A 10,033-nucleotide genomic window follows, 5' to 3' on the forward strand; every position below is an offset into this window, starting at 1 on the left:
CCATTTTTTGTTTTTGTTTTGAAAAGCCAGCTCCAGTGAGTCCGGGGTTTAAAGAGTAAATGAGATCTCAATTTCTGGAATAGTCTTGCATCTCTTAGATTTGACTCCTGCCCTGGAGTGGAATCTGTTACCACCTCCAAGCTCTTACCCACTCTGATGGACTGACGCTCTGATCAGAACTAGTAAGTGCACTGGACACCCTGGAATAATGCATTAGCTGGCACTTAGATTAGAAGGGTATAAGACTCTTTCTTCCCCCTCATGGATCAGGAGCTACTCGAGTATAATTCCATAGAAAACCGAAGATGCCATGGACTTCTCTAGTTGTTATCAGGTTAGCTCCTGCCTCATCAGAAAAAAAATGAAACCTTAAAACTTGAAGGTCATAGATTCAAAAGTAACTGAGGCTGTATAGGCTTCACAACCAGGGCAGCATAAGTAAAATTCAATAAAACCAGACCTAAGAAAAGATTTTTCACAAGAAAAAAAAAAAATCTGTAACTGCCTCCCAATACAAGACTGTCCAGGCAGCCCAGGCCATTTACAAAGCAATTAGGTGTTATCCTGGGGAAAGTGTGAGAGAGAAAGAAAGAGAGAAAGAGAGAGAGAGAGAAAGAGAGAGAGAGAGAGAGAGAGAGAGAGAGAGATTACATTCAATTGTTCAAAGCCTTTTCCTGAGCCCTGTAGGCTCCTTGTCTTTAAGGGTGCAGTTGAGGAACTTGACCTGCTAGGGTTATCTGATGAGGTTCCCCAAGCCAAGCTGTCAATGGCAGGAGATAGCTTCATTACAGCATGATAACAGCCTGCCTTTGTCTGTCTATTACAGACCTGAAATGCCCTGAAATATAATTGGATATTTTCTCCATCTGAATTATAGCATTGTTGCCAATCATCCACTAGTGACAAACGGGACAAATTCTGCATTTACGAGGAAATCCAAGGACACCTAACACTTCAATGCATCCATAGAGGAAGAGCTGGTGAAACTAGTAAAATCAGGGAGTAAAGTAATGGGGGAAAGGGGGAGCAAGGATGAATCAGAACAAGAAGAAAGATGAAAACAAATCGTTTTCCCACTGATGACACTGATCACGTCATGCATCAAGTTCATTTTCCTTATAGTACCGTGCCCTGATCTTGTTTTTGTCTGCTAAAGCCTCTCAGTCTGTGGTTTCCTCAGACTTAAGCCACTGAATATAGATCACTTTGTGTAGTAGCTTAGAATGTTTATGAAATACTGCTCACTAGGGACAATTTCTAGTACAACTGAGGTCGAGTTCCCTCCCTCCAACTAGACTACTAGGCTCAGTATTTTTATTCCCTGGTGTTTTTGTTTGCATTGTTTGAGGATGAATGCCCTTGTATTCTTAGCCTACAATACTAAACTCCCCAGGTCTCCTGAATTATTCTTCTATCTTTTCTGCTATATATACAATACCAATGCATGCTGAGTCACTATGTTCCTTGCATTTCAAGAAACAAAACACATATGAGAACAAGATGAAAGACAGAAACTCAATTGGGCTATAACTGGAATTTTTTTCAAGCCTTGATCAGATGCATTTGGCTCCAGTCTTTACTCACCCACTTCCTTCTTTCATAGGCACAATTTTTTTAAAAGAAAGCTAAGGCTAATAATGTCAGTATTTAATCTGTGAGACAACTGGGCAATATAAGAATGAAAAAGCATATATGCTTTTACGATTGTATTGGCATTTAGGTAATATGGTAGTTACAGAGTCTCTTCCTGATTTGCAGTGTCATACTTCGTCACACTTGTATCTTTATGAGGATCCAATATAAATTTTCTAATTTTACATATGGGGAAACTGAGGCTTAGAGTGGAAAAGGCCTGAGAAGTTAAGAGACTTGCTGAAGGTCACAGAGCCAGTAAGTGGCACAGGTAAGACTTAGACTGAAGTCCTCTATTTCTAAATCCAGTGCTCTTTCCGTTACATCATGATGGCTCTTTATGGGTTTATTAAAAGCAAACAGGAAGAGAAAGCCTTTCCTTTTCTTCCTCTTTTCCTTCTTTCTTACTTTCTTCATTCTTTCCTCCCTCTCTTCCTCCCCTAAGTCTCCTCCTCTTCATCTTCCTCATCCTCATCCCCTTGGGGCACAGTAGAAAATACAACTAGACCTGAAATCAAGAGACCTGAGCTCAAATCTTGGTTCCATCCTTTGATGGGGCATAAGGGGCGTATCACTTAACTTCTCTGAGTGTCTATTTCATCATCTGTTAAACAGGGATAATGATAGCACCAACCTCATGGGTTTGTTAGGAGGAAAATGCTACACAAATCTAAGTTCTTATTGATTTACAATGGCATCATCTGAGTCTTTTTTTCCTAGTTCCTTGTTCTTGGGGAGGGGGGTGGATTCTGAAGATTGGTGGTCCTATGTTTGTGCATGTGTGCATGCATGTGTGTGTGCATGTGTGGGTATGTGTGTGTGCGTGTGTTGCCTGAAAATTTTATGCAATTTCCACCAATTCAGAATCTGGAAGGATTCCCAGAAATTCTTCCCAAAATGTGACAGAGATATGATCCCTATTCTAACTTAGTAATCAATTTTCATTTTCCAGATAAAACTATTTATTAAGTTTTAAAATGACTTTCCCTGGATACAAATTCACTGACCTCATCCTCAAGATCAAGGAAGAGCACCAGACTGAGTAATGATCAAACAATGATGCCCAATCTTATTAGCATGACATTTGAGTTCCCAACCAAAAGGCTTTCTTTGGAAACTAAGCTGTTCTCCTTGTTAAAAATACCAAAAGTAAAAAAGTTTTTTTAAAAAAGAAATCATATTCTCTAAATAGCAAGACCCAAATGGAAATGGTAATAGAAATAACAATGTAAGGATTAGCCAATAAAGAAAGTTTGTCAAAATTTCCAAATTGGAGGTTTCAACCCAAGTGTATAAAGCGCTAAAAGTCACTATATTGTTTTATTTTTATGAAGAAATCCTTAAGTTTCTTCCTCTCAGGGGTACCATTGTTAATAATTTTCAGAACCTTCTAAAAGTAAACAATCACTTTGGGTAGAGTGACAACTCAAGGTCAACTGAAAAAGGCTCTCTAAATTTAAAGTTTTCCATCCACAGCAGGTAGGGTACGAGTTAAACAGAAAACTTATGCTATGTTAGACCGGGTTAGGTTGGAGGCCTCTAGTCTTTAAAACCCCTATATGCAAAAGGAAGAATACAAGCAATTTTATTCACCTCTGTCTCTCAGATAAAAATATTCTTCAGAGTATTGGCCTTTCAGGTCAGCCAAAACAATCCTAGTAGAGAGAACCTAATGATTTCATTAATGACCAACTCACATTTTAATGGTATTCTGTCCTTTTGTGTTTGTAAAATGTGAAGGTATGAATTAAATCTGGCAATGGAGATGGATAATTCTATTTTATCCTGTTGCATCACGCTCCACCCCATAGTTCATTTGCACTTTACAATGGCGATCCAATCTTAGAGTTATTTTATTTAGTATTGCCATAACAAATCTTCTTCAGTTACAATAAATTCCTTTTGCATTCAGACCACTAGCAAATAACCTCTAACTGTGAGTATGAGAGAATTTTCTTATCAAGACAGACTTTGATCTTGTGACAATTGAAATTAGGAAAGAATAGTGTTCTAAGCACCTCTGGAATGATATGAAATAAATAAATGTGAAGCCACGTGTCTGTTGTCATTGTTTGTACTTGCGGAATCTAAAACCCCACAAGAATATCTTCAATGAATGGGAACCTCAAAAAAACTTCAAATCATAAATAAAAAAGAGGGCATTTAAATCTCTTGTCTAAGAAAAGGAACCAGACTTGTGATTACATTGATATAGGAAACCCTCAGGTAAGGAAACTCCTTTTAGTAAATTCCCTCTTCCAATGCATGTCGGCATGACCCAGCAACTTAAAAGTATTAGGGAATTACCTAGAGCACTGAGAGGTTGTAACTTGTCTAGGATCATTTAGCCAGCATGTATTAGAGGCATGTTATTTATCTCAGTTCTCTCTGGCCTGAAGGCCAGGTCTCTCCACTGTACCATGCTGCTGTCATTTTCTTTCTAAAGAAAAAACTAAAACAAAATGGATGGGGTGGAGTCAAAATGGCAGAGTCAAAGCAGGGACTTGCTTGAGCTCCAAATACTGGTTAAAAATTACTCTAAACAAGTTCTAGAACAGCAGAACCCACAAAATAACAGCCAAAACAACCTGGAAGATCTACAGGGAAAGTCTATTGCCCCAGTCTGAGAGAAGAACACAATCCAACAAGAGTCACACCAGCATAGGCTAGGACAGAGTAAACCTAGAGAAGGCCTCAGGGCACTGAATTACTGCAGCTGTGGCAGTTTATGGACTTCTCAACTCACAAATGCCAAAGACAACTTAGAAGGTTAGTAGGAAAAGTCTGTCAGACCTGGGTAACAGAGGACTATAGTCCAGTCCCAGCCCCAGGGCAGTGGCATCAGCAATAATGGATACTTCCATTATTGGATGGAATGAGAGGATCAAGAGAGGCTGATCAGAGGGGTGTTGCAGGGATCTTTTGCTGGCACTGAGGCAGGATTTTCTTGCTTCACCCATGTTTGGATCTGGGTAATGGTACTGGGGTGAGAAGGACTGCTGGTGTGGCAGAGCTTATGGCAACAATGGAGAGGGAATCCTCCTCACAGTTACAAGGCATATAAGAGTGATTGTGGTAACTCACAGACCAGAGCACAGGCCAGAAGGGACATAAACACCTCTCCTTTGATCATACAACCTTGGAAGAACTGAAAATTTGCAGGTATCTAGAAATATCTCTTTAAAAAGCTGCACAAAACCACTGAGGCTTGAGACAATACACCCTTCAAACCAGAAGCAGAATCCTTCCTTAACAAAGAGCTAAAAAACCAAGAAACTGACTGGGAAAATGAGCAAACAGTGAGGAAAAACTGAGACTCTACAAGGAAGATCAAAACATACAACTAGAAGAAGACAACAAAGTCAAAGCTCCTACATCCAAAGCCTCCAAGAAAAATGTGAATTGGTTTCAGGCCATGGAAGAACTCAAAAAGAATTTTTAAAATCAAGTAAGAAAAATAGAAGAAAAATTGGGAAAAGAAATTAGACTGATGTAAGAAAATTATGAAGAGCAAGTCAACAACTTACTAAAAGAAACTCAAAAAAGAAAATAATACCTTAAAAAATAGACTAACCCAAATGGCAAAAGAAGTCTAAAAAGCCAATAAAGAAAAGAATGTCCTAAAAAGCAGACTTGACCAAATGTAAAAGAAGGTCCAAAAGCTCAATGAAGAAAATAATTCTTTAAAAATTAGAATGGAACAGATGGAAGCAAATGGCATTATGAGAAATCAAGAAATTATAAAACAAAACTAAGCGATTGAAAAAATAGAAGACATTGTATAATATCTCATTGGAAAAATAACTGACCCAGAAAATAGATCCAGGAGAGATAATTTTAAAATTATTGGACTACCTGAAAGTCATGATCAAAAAAAAAGAGCCTATATTAGCTTTCAAGAGATTATCAAGGAAAACTGCCTTGATATTCTAGAACTAGAGGGTAAAATAGAAATGGGAATAATCCACCAATCACCTCCTGAAAGAGACTCCCAAAACAAAACTCTTAGGAATATTGCAGCCAAATTCCAGAGTTCCCAGGTCAAGGAGAAAATATTGCAATCAGCCATAAAGAAACAATTCAAGTATGTGGAAAAACAATCAGGATAACACAGGATTTAGCACCTTCTACTTCAAGGGACATGAGGGCCTAGGTTATGATACTCTGGAGGTTAAAGGAGCTAGGATTAAAACCAAGAATTACCTATCCAGCAAAACTGAGTACAATGCTTCTGAGGGAAAAACGAATATTTGATGAGATTGAGGACTTTGAAGATTTCTTGATGAAAAGACCAGAGCCAAGAAAATTTGACTTTCAAATAAAAGACTCAAGAGAAGCATGAAAAGGTAACCAGGAAAGACAAATCATAAGAGACTTATTAAAGTTCAACGGTTTACATTTCTACATGGAAAGATAATATTTGTAACTCATGAGACCTTTTTAGTATTAGTTAGAAGGAAAATGTGTGTGTGTTTGTGTGTGTGGACACACACATATGTATGTATAGACAGAAGGCATAGGGTGAGTTGAATATGAAGAAATGACGTCTAAAAAATAAAATTAAGTGGTAAGAGAGGAATGTAGTGGGAGAAGAAGAGAGGGAGAGGTAGAATGGGGTAAATTATCTCAAATAAAAGAGACAAGAAAAAGCTTTTACAATAGAGGGGAAGAGGTGAGAGGGAATGACTGAATCTTACTCTCATTGGATTTGGCTTAATGAGGGAATAACATACAAATTCAACTGGGTATGAAAATCTATCTTATTCCACAAGAAAGTATGGGGAAAGGAGATAAGGAGGGATGATAGAAGGGAGGGGAAATGGGAGGAGGGGATAATCAAAAATTAACACCTTTGAGGAGGGACAGGGTCAAAGGAGAGAATAGAATAAATGGAAGGTGGGATAGAATGGAGGGAAATATAGTTTTTCATAACATGACTGCTATGGACATGTGTTGCATCACTACACATAGGAATAACCTATACTGAATTGCTTGCCTTCTCAATAAGGGTAGGTGGGCACAGGAGGGAGGGAGAGAATGTGGAACTCAAAAGTTTTAAAAAACAAATGCTAAAAATTATTTTTACATGCAACTGGGAAATAATATATAAATACAATGGGGTATAGAAATCTATCTTGCCCTACATGAAAACAGAAAGGAAGAGGATGGTGAGGGTGGGGAGGTAATAGAAGAGACCACAAATTAGCTGAAAGAGTAATCAGAATTCACACTGTGTTGGGGTGGGGGCTGGGAGAAATGGGGAGAAAATTTGGAGCCCCAAATCTTATGGATGTGAATGTTGAAAACTAAAAATAAATTAATTAATAGAAACAAATAAATAAAATGGGGATCATGATGCTTGAGTTACCACTTTCATAGGGCTATTTGAGTAAAATGCTTTATAAATATTTTTTAAATGGAAGAAAACAACTATGGCAATGTAGAAGTATGAAAGATAGTTGTTTAGAAGTTAGGATACCTAGGCACTAATTCTACTTTACTATGTCTCCTTAGGCAAGTCATTTAACTCCTTTGGGTCTCAGTCTCTTCACTTGCAAAATTAAAATGGCCTGTAAAGTCCCTTCTCATGAGATCATAATAGCAATCAGTCATGAAGGATTTATTAAATGCTTATCATGTGATAAGTACTGTGCTGGGCACTGAAGTATACAAAGGCAAAAATAAAATAGCCCCTTATATCAAAGGGCTTGCATTCTATCTGGGGAAACTGTGCATACACATTAAGTATATACAAGGTACACCTATAGTCAATGCAAGGTCATTTCATGGAAGGGGGTATGCACTGGCAGTAGGGAGGACTAGAAAAGAAATTAGACCTTGAATTGTGCTTTCAGGGAAGCTAAGGATCCTAAGAGGCAAAGGTGAATTGATCTGAGGGAAATAATTCTTTTCTTTTTGTTTTGTTTTTTAAATATTTATTTATTTTCAGTTTTCAACATTCACTTCCATAAGCTTTAAATCTGTTCCCCCTCTCTCCCCAAGATGATATGCAATTCAGTATGGGTTCTACATATATGTTCCTATTAAACACATTTTCACATTAATTATGTTGCATAGAATTATAATGAATGGGAGAAACCATGAGAAAGATATTAAAACAAAACAAAAGAGAAAAGAGTCTGCTTCATTCTGCAATCCAAATCCACAGTTCTTTCTCTGGATATGGATGGTATTTTCCATCATGAGTCCTTCGGAAAAGTTTTAGGTCCTTGCATTTCTGAGAAGGGCTATGTCTATCAAACTCAGTCCTCACATACTGTGGCTCTTGCTGTGTACAATGTTCTTCTGGTTCTGCTCACTTCACTCAGCATTAGTTCATATAAGTCTTTCCAGGTTTTCCCAAAGTCCTCCTGCTCACCATTTCTTATAGCACAATAATAATCCATTACTTTCATATACCACAACTTGTTCAGCCATTCCCCAATTGATGCGTATCCCCTCAATTTCCAGGTATTGACGGCCACAAAAAAGAGATGCTATAAATATTTTTGTGTATGTGAGTCCTTTTTTCATTTTTGTGATCTCTTTGGAATACAGCCATAGAAGTGGTTTTGCTGGATCAAAGGGTATGTGCATTTTTGTAGCCCTTTGGGCATAGTTCCAAATTGCTTTCCAGGATGGTTGGATAAGCTCACAGCTACACCAACAATGAATCAATGAAATAATTCTTTTCTTTGGAATGTTTCCTTCACCAATACTAACAGCCATATTTTCCCCTTAGGACTGAGTCACAGATCAGTACTAATTCAATATCATACACTAAAGCCTTCACCAGGATTGAGATAATTATGTTGAGGGAATAAGGGAGAGGATGGAGCCATATCCTATTATAATGATAGGATACAGGATATATCTGCAATACAAGATATAGTATAAGGAAAGTTATTTAATGCCAAAGGAAGAAATTCCAGACATCACAAAACACATTTTAAGCATGTAGGCATAGATACAATGGGAAAAAAATCAGATAGAAGTTCCTTAGTAAAAAATCTGAAGAATTCTTAAGAGTAAGGATATTACTACTTCGAGTAAGTATGTTATCCTCAATGAGGAGCACCTTCTTCACACTAAACATTACAATACAATACAACACAATACAACAAGTATTTACTAGGTTCTTACTAGATGTAAAGCATCCTATTGAGCGCCTACTCCATCAATCAAACTAATAGATACTAAATCCCTACTATGTGCAAGGCATTGTGCTACATGCTAATAGGATGCAAAGAAGTAGAGAAGAGTTTCTACACATACCTCCACCCTCAGAGCAGAGGATGAGAGAGAGAACAAACATTTCTTAAATACCTACTATGTGCCAAACACTGTGCTTTATAATTATCTCATTTGATCATCATTCATTACAGCCCTGGGAGGAAGTGGTGATCATTATCTATATTCTATAGTTGAGGAAACTGAGGCTAATAAATAATAAGTGACTTGCCCAGTGTTTTACATCTAGTTAGTATCTTAGGCTGGATTTGAACTCAGGCCTTCTTAATGCCAGACCCAGTACTCTATCCACTAGGAGTTGGCAGTCCATCAAGATAGAGGGGTAAGACAACCCCCAAAAATCAATTCAATTGAATAACTGCTACCATTTGCAGAACACCGTTCTAGATACATAATAAATTAGCAATGCCCTTTGTTTCTATCTTATATTGGTGATAAGTATGAAAAATCTTTCTATGACACAAATATGGTTTCGATACCTAAATCAGAGAGAGTCAAAATAGGGAAAGAAACCTATAGCCAATATCTCTAAAATTTTAAATTGACTAATATAAATACCCAGTTAAACTACAAAGGACATATGAAGGAAGGCACTCTGCATCCAGAGAAAGAAATGATAAATCAAAGTATGTATAGAATGATTTCCACATGTATACATATATACATGCACACATACATACACACACACATACACACACACACACATTTGTAGCCATCTCTAAGATGGAGAAGGGATGGAGGGAAGAAAAAAAAGGGGGAAAGAAATTGACATGATGACTATTATATATTTAAAATAAAAAGTAAGTTATACATAATAGATTTACAGTTTCTGTGCAATCATCTTTTTTTATTAAACTATGATATGGAAATGCATGTTTTATTCCATAAATTAAAAAGTAAAATAAATAGAATTTTAAAAGTTAGTTATTAACAAAGAGACTATAGCAATATATTAAAAAGATTATATATCATAACCAGGTTAGATTTATGTCAAGAACAGACTTAATTCAATATTAGGAATTTTATCAAGAACTTTGATCAATGCAATTGGATTAGCTATTATTACAGACTTCTGATGAGGAAGGGTGCTACCCACCTCCTGATAGAATGTTGATGAACTCAAAATGTAAAATGATACATTTATTATCAG

Source organism: Notamacropus eugenii, chromosome 4 (assembly GCF_028372415.1).
Source record: "Notamacropus eugenii isolate mMacEug1 chromosome 4, mMacEug1.pri_v2, whole genome shotgun sequence".
Lineage (NCBI taxonomy): Eukaryota > Metazoa > Chordata > Mammalia > Diprotodontia > Macropodidae > Notamacropus > Notamacropus eugenii.